Below are 13,763 nucleotides of genomic sequence, written 5' to 3'. Positions count from 1 at the left end.
GAAGAAAAGGAAAAAAAATAAATAAATAAATAAAAAATAACATAGAAACTAAATCCTAGGAAACGTAAAAAGACTATAAGAAAATGACAAAGAAAAATAAACGTAACAAATAACAAATAAAACAAATAAAACAGAAAATAAGATAAAAGGAAAGGAACTGGACACACCTGGGAGTCGAACTCAGGAGGATGAGGAACAAAAACCGCTGAAATGCAAAACAAAAACGTCCTTGAATGTGCTTCGAACCCGGGACATGGAAGACGCGCAAGAGGCGCTGAACAATAAGCCATGATTGATGGCAGCCTAAAACAAAAACTTTGAAAACATCTACACGAGGCCATTGCATTGAGAATCCGGACCACACACCAAGTCCATGTGCACGGCACATGTGTAGCAATACCCATGCACCAACAGTGGAAAACATTGGATGCCCTGCTTTGAAAGGCATGCAGCTGGCATGCAAGTTGAAAGGTTGTCAGTCATGAACGCCACGTAAAAGCATGCACCATTATTTGAATACATTGGATTCCTGCAAATCTTGAGTACCGAGCTGAACGGCTCTTCTCTTTTCACCTAGTCTAGAGCCAAACGGCTCCATTTCAGAGTCATTTCAAAACCCCCTCTCGGCAGATAAAGGACACGTTCAGATTTTGCACACGTGTCGTGCATCCAGGTGGTGAGGGCCTTAGGATTCCAACTGAAAAGCTCCATTATGTTCCATTTGTCTCATAAACCATTTCTCTCTAAATTGAAAAGACCTCTCTTTCTCTCACATTTTTCTCTCATTTCCCCATTTCATCTCTACTCCTTCTTTCTTTTCTCTCAGACCCCATATCTCTGCTCTCTCTCCTTCATTACTCCCAAAAACGCAAAAACCTTCTCTATCTTTAGACAAACCAAATAGACTCTCTCGGATTTCTTCCCATTTTCAAAACTCTCAAGCTCAACCATCCATTCAAACCTCCAGTTCACAACAACTCCTTCAACCTCTATAAGTGATGCATCCATAGCCTTCCATGACCCAGCAACAACACACCTCCGTGAGTACTTGGCCGTGGTGGGAAATCTGAAAAGCTGCAGTGTGAAGGGTAAATCAGGCTCAAATCTTTTGATTTTCTGTTCAGATTTATTTGTGTTAGAGAAATGGAACAAAATCTAACACATGCATGTCGTGTTATCTGTTTGAAGACCCCCAATAGTGTCAAATCCGAGACAAACAACACAAGGAAAATGACCTGAGTCGCCATCTCTTCTCAACCAAACCATGTGTCTCCCAAGCCTCATGGGTCTACAAATTTTTAGGTAGAAACCGTAACCCTTTTGATTGATTGACTATGATCTATTACTTGAATAATAACCACTATTGTGACTGAAAAATGACCCTCAACTCCAGTGTACAACCGAGAGACAACAACCTTGAGCTTCCGGTCCAGTGGTCCCTGAAGGCAGCATAAATGACAAATATCTCGGCCTCTGCAAATAAGGAAAGTAACGATCTTGTACTTCGTTCATGATGGGTTCCATTCTGTGAGACCGTTGCTTCATTATGCCTGCATGTAATTAGACCGGTGTGGTATTTTGCGCAGAACAAGCGGATCCATGACAGATCCAAGAGAAAGAATTCTTCAAACTGAAAAGTTGCTGGACAGAAAGCATGGCACATCGTGAACGTCTTGATCTGTCGATATTGAAGGTATAACATGCATCCCTATGCTTGTTTGAATGTCAGTAGTAATTTCATCAAAAGTTCTTCCAAAAATGTTAGCAAAAACCCTATCATGTATATTCTTGTTTTACCATGGATTAAACTAACAACATACGGACTAAAATTAATAGGACGAAGGTGGACTTAAAGGAATAAGAAATAAAAACAATTCATATAACCAAGAAAAAGGGAAAACATAAAACGTGGAGGACTCCAGATTTGATGAACAAATAAACAAAAAGGATAATACCTGCAGACCTAGAATGACTTTCACAATGTTGTGTGTTTTAAGTGATACATAACCTGGATCATGAAAATCAAAGTGTCATTAGTCTTTCTGTTGTGAACTGTGCAGGACAACAATCTGGTCCCGGAACAAAGGAAGAAAACAGGACAGCTCGGACATCACAGATCCACCTCCTATACGAAGGTAAAACTAGTCCGGGTTGTGATGTGTTTTGATATGTAAAAATGATATTTATGTCCCAGTATGGTTTCATTGTGTTGCTCTGTGCAGTAAAGGTGGATCACTGATAGATCCAGGGGAAGTAAAGTGGATGGACAAACATCAGCTTCAATAGACAAAAACGGCACAAGCTTCCAAGAGCCCAGATCGGTGAATCTGGGAGGTAAAATTTCATATCCTTGCAAGTTGAATTGTTGTAGATCTGGTAATAATATATGTACTCAATTCTGTGGTGTATGGATCTGCGATTTAACTGTGCTTCTCCATGCATTGCAAAACTGAGCTGCAGAAATTTAACTGCTCAAAATTATGTCTATGTGCTGGATCTGCAACAATCTCCCCCAAACTTGCATCTGTGAATGATTGTTTATGTTGACTGCTTTAAATTCCCAGCATAGTGTAGATGTGGTTGATGTAACGGTAGACTTGCTGCTGGGTGCAGGATTCCAGCATAGGACGCGCTTTATTTTTCCATGTTCGCAACCTGCAATTAACCAATATGCGTTAAAAAAAAAAATATATATATATATATATATATATATATATATATATATATATATATATATATAAACAAACTGGGTAAATAAAATCAACCTGCAATTTTCCATTTTTGAATTTTCGTCTTTTTTTTTTATATTAAAGAGAAAATCAAACGAAAATTAAAATTAGGAAAAAGTTTAGAAAAGTTGGGTTGCCTCCCAATTAGCGCTTTATTTTAAGTCTGTAGCTAGACGTTGCGGAAGTCCGGTGGCTAGATCATTGGTTCCTTTAGAGTCAAAAACTCGTATGCAGTATCAAAGGGTGACTCCACGTATGGTTCAGCCTGTGCCCATTCACCTTGAATGCGTTACCTTAAGCTTCATTAGTTATTTCAACTGCCCCATGAGAAAAGACTTTAGTAACCAGATATGGCCCAGTCCAGCGAGATTTCAATTTCCCTGGAAACAACTTTAGCCGTGAACTGAATAGCAACACCTTTTGCCCTGGCTGAAATTCTTTCTGTAAAATTTGACTATCATGAAATGCCTTAGTTCTTTCCTTGTAGATGCGAGAACTTTCATAAGCACCCTGACGAATTTCCTCCAGCTCATTGAGCTGCAATTTACGTTGTTCCCCAGCTGAGTCATACGAAAAATTTAACTCTTTAATTGCCCAGTAAGCCTTATGCTCAAGCTCCATAGGTAGATGACATGTTTTCCCATAAACGAGTCGAAATGGTGACATCCCAATAGGAGTCTTATAAGCTGTCCTGTAGGCCCACAATGCATCATTTAATTTTGAACTCCAATCTTTACGTGTTGAACCAACTGTTTTCTCCAAAATGCGTTTTAATTCTCTGTTTGAAACTTCCACTTGACCAGATGTCTGTGGATGATAAGGTGTAGCCACACGATGATTAATCCCATATTTTGCCAACAAATTAGCAAATGGTTTATTAATAAAATGCTTCCCCCCATCACTAAGAATAACGCGTGGAATTCCAAAACGTGGAAATATCACCCCTTGGAGGAACTTCATGACCACTGATCCCTGATTAGTTGGTGCTGCAATGGCCTCGACCCACTTAGAAACATATTCCACAGCAACTAAAATATAGTGGTTCCCATGGGAAGATGGAAATGGTCCCATGAAATCAATACCCCAAACATCAAATAATTCAACAATTAATATACTTTGCTGGGGCATCTCATTCCTTTTGGACTAGTTGCCGACTCTTTGACATCTATCACAAACCTTGCACCAATTATATGCATCTTTAAAAAGTGTAGGCCAAAATAACCCACTCTGCAAAAACTTTTATGTTGTTCTTTTCTGCCCAAAATGTCCCCCACAAGCAAAATGATGAGCAAACTTTAAAACACTTTCCTGTTCGGCTTCAGGAATACACCTGCGAATAATCTGGTCTGGGCAATACTTAAATAGGTATGGCTCATCCCAGAAATAATGCTTGACATCAGATAAAAACTTCTTTTTTTGCTGCAACATTAAATCTGGATGCACTACACCTTTAACCAAATAATTAACAATATCAGCAAACCATGGTGTACAGAATTGGACTGCAAATAGCTGTTCATCTGGAAAACTCTCCCTTAATGGTAGGGAATCCTCTTCGGAAGTTGTGGGAATAATTAATCTAGATAAATGGTCCGCCACCACATTTTCACAACCCTTTTATCTTTGATTTCTAAGTCAAACTCTTGCAATAAAAGAATCTAACGAATTAATCGTGGCTTAGCATCTTTTTTAGACAACAAATATTTCAGAGCTGCATGATCTGTATAAACAATCACTTTAGCCCCAACTAAATACGAACGAAATTTTCCCAATGCAAAAACAACTGCCAACAATTCATTCTCTGTGGTAGCATAGTTTAGTTGTGCATCATTGAGGGTTCGACTAGCATAATATATAACTTGGGGAAGCTTATCTTTCCGCTGTCCAAGAACTGCTCCCACTGCATACTTTGATGCGTCACACATCAATTCAAAAGGTAGGCTCCAATTAGGAGCTGCAATAATGGGTACTGTAGTGAGGAGTGTCTTTAACTTCTTGAAAGCCTCCAAACAAGCCTCATAAAAAACAAAAGGTGCATCACTAGCCAATAAATTACACAATGGTCGGCTAATCTTGGAGAAATCTTTAATGAACCGTCTATAAAACCTGGCATGGCCTAGAAAAGATCGAACACTCTTAACAGTTGTTGGGGGTGGCAACTTTTCAATTGCATCAATTTTAGCCTTATCAACTTCAATACCCCTGTTAGAAATCAAGTGGCCTAAGACAATTCCCTGCTTAACCATGAAATGACACTTTTCCCAATTTAACACTAGGTTGGTCTTAATGCACCTTTCAAGAACTAGAGATAAATTCCGCAAACATTGGTCAAAAGAATCCCCAAAAATAGAAAAGTCATCCATAAAGACCTCAACTACATGTTCAACTAACCCGGTAAATATGCTCATCATGCAACGCTGAAACGTGGCAGGCGCGTTGCACAAACCAAAATGCATTCTTCTATATGCGAAAGTCCCAAAAGGACAAGTAAAGGTTGTCTTTTCTTGATCCTCAGGGGCAGCTGGAATCTAGTTGTACCCTGAATAGCCATCCAAGAAACAATAGAAAGCACGACCAACCAACCTTTCCAACATTTGATCAATGAATGACAATGGAAAATGATCTTTTCTTGTACCTGCATTGATCTTTCTGTAATCAACACACATACGCCACCCAATAGTCAAACGAGTAGGCACAAGTTCATTATTATCATTCTTCACAACTGTAATACCAGAACGCTTTGGCACCACTTGAGTTGGACTAATCCACTTATTATCTGAAATGGGATAGATCATCCCAGCATCTAAAAGCTTCATAACTTCATTACGAACAACTTCTTTCATAATTGGATTCAAACGACGTTGAGCGTCAATAGCAGGTTTTACTCCATCCTCCATCAAATTTTTGTGCATACAAATTGTAGGGCTGATCCCCTTAATGTCAGCTATAGTCCAGCCAATTGCATCTTGATGACTCCTTAAAATGCGCAACAATTTATCTTCTTCTGTTGATGATAAATCAGCAACTATAATAACTGGCAGCGAAGAATATGCACCCAAATAAGCATATTTCAAGTGTTTTGGAAGCACCTTTAACTCCAGTTTAGGTGGCTGTACCTTAAAAGGCTGCAACAGCTTTTTGGGTTCCCCCAAACTCTCAAAAACATGCCTCCAACGTGGGGGTTGAAAAGGAACACTTTCCAAAGCTGAAACATACTCAAAAACTTCTTCATCTTCTGTATTTTTATTCTCAAACCCATGCAACACATTTAACAGTGGATCAAATGTCAAACGTGGCATAATTTCAGCATGTAATATGTTGTCAAGCACATCAACACGCATACAGTCTTGCACATCACCTGGCCTTTTAGTAGCTTCAAATAAACTGAACACAACAGATTGATCTTGCACTCTAAGTGTAAGTGTTCCAGCATCTACATCAATTAATGTTCTAGCTGTTGCCTTGAAGGGACGTCCCAAAATAATTGGTGTTTGCATATCTTTATCCATATCCAAAATCACAAAATCTGCAGGAAGATAAAGATTCTCCACTTTAATAATTAGGTCTTCAATAATTCCCCTAGGATAAGCAACTGAACGGTCCGCTAGTTGTAGAATAACTAATGTAGGCTTGATTTCTCCTTGTCCCAATCTCTGAAAAACAGAAAAAGGCATTAAATTAATACTAGCACCTAAATCAATTAAAGCACGTTTAAAATTAGAATTTTCAATTGTGTATAAAATTGTAAAACTCCCTGGATCTTGTTTCTTTGGGGGCAACTTGTGTAGTAGAACAGCGATGCATGTTCTGTAAGAATCACTTTCTCAAAATCAAAGAGCTTCTTTTTCTTTGTGCAAACATCCTTTAAAAACTTGGCATAAGATGGAATGTTCTTGATGGCATCAATTAACGGTAGATTAATCTGAACCTTAGACAAAGTCTTCATAAAATCTGTCAATTGTTGATCTTTAACTTTAGGCTTCAACCTTTCGGGATAAGGCATAGGTGGCTCATACACGCGATCCGCAACAATATTTGCACCATTTTCGGAACTGTTCAAGGAGTGTTCAGAATCTTTCGAATTGGCAGATTTTTCAACATTCCCTGAATCTGTTTTTGGCTGCGAAGCCACCCGCGAATTTTGAACGCAATTTTCATCCCTGTTATCAAAACTTTTACCGGAACGTAGAACTCTAACTACCTTGCAATCTGCACCTCCCCTTGGATTTGATTCGGTTTGGCTGGGAAATGTACTTGGTGCCCTTCCAGAAACTTGCAAAGCAATCTGCCCCATCTGTTTTTCCATGTTTTTCACTGTTGACTGTAGATTTTGAATTTCTTGAGTGGTAGTATTTGCCAATTTTTCAATTGCAACCTCCCAAGCAGCCTTAGGTGCAGCAGATTGTTGTACCTGCTGTTGAAATTGAGGCCTAGTGTGCTGTTCCTTGTCCCACCTTAGATTAGGATGATCTCTCCAACCTGGGTTGTAGAAATTAGAATACAGGTCATATCGGGGGCGCTAGAAATTGTTAAATGCATTAACCTGCTCTGCTGTAAAATCTGGAGAAACATCTTTATGTGGGCAGCTCATAAAATCCTGAGTTATCATGTTGCAATGTTGCAGGCAGCTTGTAAGGGCTGCTATACAGCAACCTGGGAACTTGGTATTCTCTGTAATAACATGTCAAATTTTGCATCAAGCCTTTTCTCCATTTTTTCAATTTGTGCTGTAACATACGAAGAACCAGTAGACATCTCAAAAGCTGACCTAGATTGTGGCTGCTCAACTGCCCACTGCTGTGTATCTGCTGCCATTTTTTCAAATAACAAACAAACCTCTTGTGCATTTTTGTCTTTGTACGAACCTCCGCATGAAGCGTTGACAAGAGTTTTTGTAGTCATATTCAACCTTCTGAAAAATATATGCATTTGATCAGTAGTGTTAATACCCGAATGTGGACATTTTCTAATCAACTCTTTAAACCGCTCCCACGCCTCATGAAACTCCTCATTTGGTTTTTTGGCAAAAGATAAAATCTGAGTTCTCATGTCAAGAGTCTTAGAAGCCGGATAATACTTGTTTAAAAAAATTTCACTGAGTTGGGCCCAAGTACTAATGCTTCCAGATGGGAGTGTGAGGAGCCATCTCCTTGCTTGATCTTTTAGGGTGTATGGAAATAAACGCAGCTTAATAGATTCGGCTGAAAATCCCCTCGCCAAAATGTTTTTGCACCCCATTAAAAATTCTGCAACGTGCATGTTAGGATCATCAGATGATAACCCATGAAATGTAGGTAGAATATTCAACATACCAGAAAATAACCGTTTGGTGGAAAAATCCCAAATTTTGATACGATCACGCTAAGTGACTAACGAACGTCCTCCAACTGGAATTACTCCAAAATTCGTCCATTTGGTCCTGTTTTGCTCCAGAGGAAGTCGAAAGTCCTATATTGAAAATACAATTCAAAGTATCAAAATTCTTCCAATATATTAACCAAAATATACTCAGATTAGGGTACAATATATAATATAAAATCTACTCATCAATGCGCATGCATAAAAGCTTTTTATTTCTTTGGATATCCATTGCCTCTTTAAGGGCATTACACTATCTCTTCCAGGATAGTCGTAATTTAGAGAATGCGGATCATAACCTCTTCTAGAGCGTTATAGAGCTTGGATTTTAATCTCCACTTTCGGGAGTTGAGTCATTGGAACCTATACGTCTATCATGCTCCATGCATGAGACATCAATATTCCCATGTCTGTGGATTGTCCTATCTAGGACGTGTATCCATGTGGCGACTGTCATGCTTCTGGCATGCAACAATTATGCTTCGGGAATGTAATAGTATAGTAGTGCCATATTCTTCTTCTTTCAAATGACTAAACCTTTTGAGTCTAAAAGTCTGCCACACTTCAGGCGTGCAACAGATAAATCATTTATTGTCTCATTATTTTGTCCAACAGAGACATCAATTCTTGTAGGCACATTTGCAGCAAGTATATATGATTTCATCACTTTCGTTGCATCATTCAATTATTCAAATTTCATTTTCTCATTGATTGCTTCGTGAATCAAAAGACAAATTCTCTTTGTTCTTCTAGATCGGTCTTTTCTCATCATTCTTCTGGAATGATATTTTCTCATCATTCTTCTGGAATGATATTTTCTTATCATTCTTTTGGAACGATATTTTCTCCCCCTAACGGCGGGAATATTGTCTTATCAAACTGACAGTTCGCAAACCATGCGGTAAACATATCCCTAGTCAAGGGTTCCAAATATTGAATGATAGATGGTGATCAACATCAATGCCCAATCAGCGATGATTCCTCATTTTAGTACGTTGTGGTAGTGCAATAGGCACATAGATAACACAATCAAAAACTCGTAAATGTGTAATGTTTGGCTGGTGCCTAAACACGAGTTGTACTGAGAAATATCGATGGTTGGTAACTGGTCTCAACCAAACTTAATAATGAATTATGTAAAATGACATGTCCCCATGTCAAAACTGGCAATATTGTTTTCATGAGCAGAGCGCGGGTAATCAATTTCATCCTCTTAATAAATGCTTCTGCAAAGAGTATGGACATAAGGAACTTCTGGTCCTTATTAAATAGTCTGTAGATTGAGACTCTTATGGCTTTTATTAGAATTAAGGTGAGGCACTGCGTCACATCAAACTTACGATACTCATCAAGGAATTTCATGTCCTGATCTTCAGGATGAAGGGACTTCATACCTGATCTTTTTGCGTGATGGAACTTCCGATCATTTTATATGACGAGGATTAAGAAACTTCAGGTTCTGATCTGATCAAGGAAGTTTGAGCCTTATATATACTTATCGTAACAAAAGGTAAGTACAATAAATAAATTAAAGCAATAGGCGGTAATTCCAGCCATAATGAATAAATTGCATTTAAGTAAATAAAGCTTGTGACAAAGACTTTAATTCAGTACCATCAAAACTTAAAGCAATAAGCAGTAAAACTGTCCATGGTAAATAAATTTCTTTAAAATAAATAAAGCTTGTGACAAGGGCTTTGATTCAGCACCATTCACATAAATATCAAAGTTTTAAAGCAAAGGGTAATAATTCTACTCACTGTAAATAAACTGCTTTAAATAAATAGAACTTGTGACATGGGCTTTAAACCAACACCATGCACATAAATATCAAAGCTTTAAAGCAAAGGGTAATAATTCTACCCACTGTAAATAAATTGCTTTAAATAAATAGAACTTGTGACATGGGATTTAAACCAACACCATGCACATAAATATGCCAAAACAGAAAATGCAATGATTAAGTCCTCATCTTTTGCTTTTTCTTTTTCTTGGTCTGCCACTTCTTTTGTCTTATTCCTTTTATTTTTATTTTTATTTCACAGTTCTGAAGTCATTTTGATTATTCAGGAAATAATAGTAACAATATATTCCAATTGGTGTTCCTCCTCCGGTGAGTTTCAAAAAAGTCGAAACGGTTCCCATAAGTTTTGGAGTCAAGAGTGTCTGCAACTTATGAGAAGATCAAACCGTTAGATTTAGCTCAAATTTTAGTATGATATGGATAAGAAGATACCAAATAACTTTCGTGAAAAAACAATTTCGATTTGAGCTACTGAAATGGAGTTTTGGTACTCATAAGGTGGCTGTCCAGTTTTCTGCCGAAAATTGGAAATTGGTTTGGTATTTCAGACATCTGCGACGATCGCACCGTTAAAGTTTTCTGAAATTTTGATATGTTGTAGATACTGAGCAAACAAACAACTTTCAAGAAGAAAGTATTTCAATCTGAGGTCCGTAAGTTAGAGTTCCAATGCTGTTTACATGGCTGTCAAATTCTCTACGAATTTTGAGTCTGTACTCTTTTGCTTCTACAAAGGATGATATACAGTCATACAAAAATATATATAGTTGCTTCAAGAAAATCAATTGTACTGATATTTGAAGATGAAATGAAAAAGTTTTCTTATCTGTGAGATTCCAGCTAAAGGAGGTGAACAGGATTTGTGGCGTTGTGCTTTCCACTGATATGAGAGCTTCTCGTGCTGATAACGTGTTGTAAAATCGACAGTGGGTGCAGTGGAATAAATGAAACAAGACACAAAATTTACGAGGTTCCTCTACAGTCAGTGTGACTGGAGTACGTCATCGGGGCAGTAGTGGTGCTTTCATTATAATCTGAAATAATAAGAGTATTAAGATAACTCTCTCTATTATCTCCCTTCCTCTTCCTCTCTTTTCTCTCTTCCTCTTCCTTCCTCTCTTTTCTTTCTTTCTTTTCCTTCCTTTCTCACCCGTAAACCTCACCACCTTTTTTGATGTTGTGTGGGATTGTATTTATAGAAAATGAGAATCGTATGAGGCAAGCTTTGGCAAACATTATTCCCACTTGTAGCTTAGTGGATTAACGGCAAGTGTGGACACCCATCATATTTACAACATCCCCCAATTTGTTTTCTTTTTTATTTCTTTTTTATGCTTGTTAGTCACCCGATTTGCCATTTTGGGGATTTTAGTTATTAGGTCCTCAATTTAATTAATTTTTCAATTTAGATTTTTGTTGGTTGTGGCAACAGTAAGGATGGTGTGTAAGGTGGGATTGTGCATTTGTGGTGGTGGTAGTGGTTATGGTAGGCTTGGTGACGTTTTTTTAGAACACGAGTGTGACCTTCTCCTCCTAACAGAAATTGAAGCATCAAAGTCACAATTAGTCAATTAGGAAGTAATTAAATCTAATGTTAAGGGTTCTAAGTAATGGATAATGGAAGGGGACACATAACCAACATAAATCAATTTCCTCCGTTGAGGGCCCACTTCGGAATGTTATGTCAGCGCAATTGGCACATATATGACACCCAAACACGCATTATACATTTGGCATGTACCTTATCACAAACTATTGCGCAGAAAAAGGTTGGGTACTAGTGGACCTCAATCTAACCAAATTCGCTACATGCATTATTGCATAACCCCAAGCAAAACTCAAAAGCTTGGACCTCAATTACCAAGGTTTGGCCTATCGTCTAGATATGTTTGATAAACGCTTCTGCTAGGCCATTCTGGGTGTGGACAGAAGTGATTACATGTTCAACTTCAATATCCAAACTCTTGCAATAATCGTCAAACGTTTTCCATGTAAACTTCATGGCATTATCTAGTCTTATAGATTTTATCGGATAATCCAAGTGATGTGCCCTCAACTTAATGATCTCGGCAACAAATCTTGCAAATGCAGCATTCCTTGTGGATAATCAACTAAAACCATAAAGTAGAGGAAAGGTCCACATGGCAGTTGCATTGGTCCATAAATATCTCCTTGGATCCTTTCTAAGAAAGTGGTGTGCTCTTTATAGCTATTTTCATAAGATGGCTTCAAGCTTCACATAATGTAATTGACAGGATCACGTATTTCATCTTTACCAATGGATGATGCACGAATTATGGGACACGTCATACTCCCTTTCAGGGTGTCCAATCATGCTAGAGTTGGAAAGTGTTCGAATCAATTGGCTTCAGGTGAATGACTAGGTTTGCCTCGATCTTTTGGATAGTTGTCCTATAGAGACCCAATGAGAGTGCTTTCAACTTCTCTAAGATTAGGTTTTGGTTGCATGAAGTGAAAGTGAGGCAAAGATAAAGAACGCCATTTTCTTCCATTGTTTCACAATGAAATTTTTCGCTCAGATGTCCTTAAAACTCAACAATGTTCGATCGCAACGGGAAGGATATAAGGCCTCGTTAATGGTAAGCAAAGTACCATTGGGCAACATGAGTTGGGTCTTGCCATGCCCCTCTATTAGTTACATAGGGCCACCAATTGTTGTCATCAGGATACAGTAGGCGTGAAATTGAGGAAATAAACGCGGTTACATAAACCAGTGTGTGTTGTTTAACTGCCAAACAATCAACTTCGTGGGACATTCCTATGAAAATTTAAGTTAAGTCACACAACAAGTTTTCCAAGGTAAACTTTATCAGCTTAAACTATTTGAGAATAAAAATTTCAAAAGAAACAAAACAATAACCATAAAGGGCTTAAGAAACCAATAGTTTCCCAAAATGGGCCAATAATCCAAAAGTAAAATAGAGATTATCCAAAAACATTAAGGAAAACTCTAAGTTGGCAACATGCCAATCACATTCATTAGCAGTCATGTTGCTCAATGAAATCTGAAACGACTACAACCGTGTCATTTTACACAGCTTCGGCTTCCAAGTTGTCATGCTCAGCAAGTTTGGTTTTTTTTTACGACAGTTGTTATGGAGATCAACAACATCAGTAGAGCACAACAAGTGCTAGCTAGTGATCAGTTCAACCACAACAAAATTAAAGATTCGGCTTGTTCTTTGGTTCAAGACGATTAACCTTATCGATGATGTTCTAGACTTCTTGCAAGCTTGGGACCCTTGGTTCGAATCTTGCTTGCCTTTCCCCTTGTTATTATTCAAACCTTAGGATAATTAGCCCTTCTCATTGACTCGATTCCTTGTCCTTCCGTTGGAAATATTCGCACTGACTTCAAGCAATGGAACACCATTGGAACAAGTAGGTCGAGAGTTATAGTTTTGCACCAGCAAGTTGTCCTTCTCAACTAGAAAAAAATTGTTGTGAGGTTTGAGAACCTTTAATTGTTCTGCTCTCTATAATATTGTTGTAGCACAATATTCGAGGCACTAAAGATGGAATAGATCTTTTCCAGCAGGTTGAAATCAATGAGTTTTTTACCACAAAACTTCATAATCGACTGGATTCGGCAGACTTCAGAGACATACTTGTCAACAATCTTAAAGTCATGGAAGCAGAGATTATACGAATTGTTTCTTGATTGAGGCAAGAATACAGCTTATGGTGATCAAACAGTCCATTAGGCCTTCCCATAAGGACTTCGGGTCTTCCTCAACCAAAAATTTGGTTTGCAGGGCTTTTGCAATGTGTTTCCGAATGAAGATGAGGGCCCTAGCTTTCGAAGACTCATCAGCTGCATCATCTAGGATTGCTTCTGACAACTTCTTCACCTT

General features: G+C 38.1%; 1 long non-coding RNA gene and 1 other non-coding gene across 2 annotated transcripts; both read left to right on the top strand.

Annotated features, from left to right (window-relative positions):
* Positions 1-1,393: 1,393 nt before the first annotated feature.
* LOC126621188 (uncharacterized) lies at positions 1,394-2,398 on the top strand. Its single transcript, XR_007622822.1, has 3 exons — positions 1,394-1,488; positions 2,061-2,135; positions 2,223-2,398. It is a non-coding gene; the product is annotated as an uncharacterized LOC126621188 (long non-coding RNA).
* A 5,275-nt stretch (positions 2,399-7,673) lies between these two features.
* Positions 7,674-7,778, top strand: LOC126624865 (small nucleolar RNA R71). Its single transcript, XR_007624249.1, has one exon. It is a non-coding gene; the product is annotated as a small nucleolar RNA R71 (small nucleolar RNA).
* Positions 7,779-13,763: the final 5,985 nt, after the last annotated feature.

This window comes from Malus sylvestris, chromosome 5 (assembly GCF_916048215.2).
Source record: "Malus sylvestris chromosome 5, drMalSylv7.2, whole genome shotgun sequence".
Classification (NCBI taxonomy): domain Eukaryota; kingdom Viridiplantae; phylum Streptophyta; class Magnoliopsida; order Rosales; family Rosaceae; genus Malus; species Malus sylvestris.
This window is presented reverse-complemented; position numbering and strand designations above follow the sequence as displayed.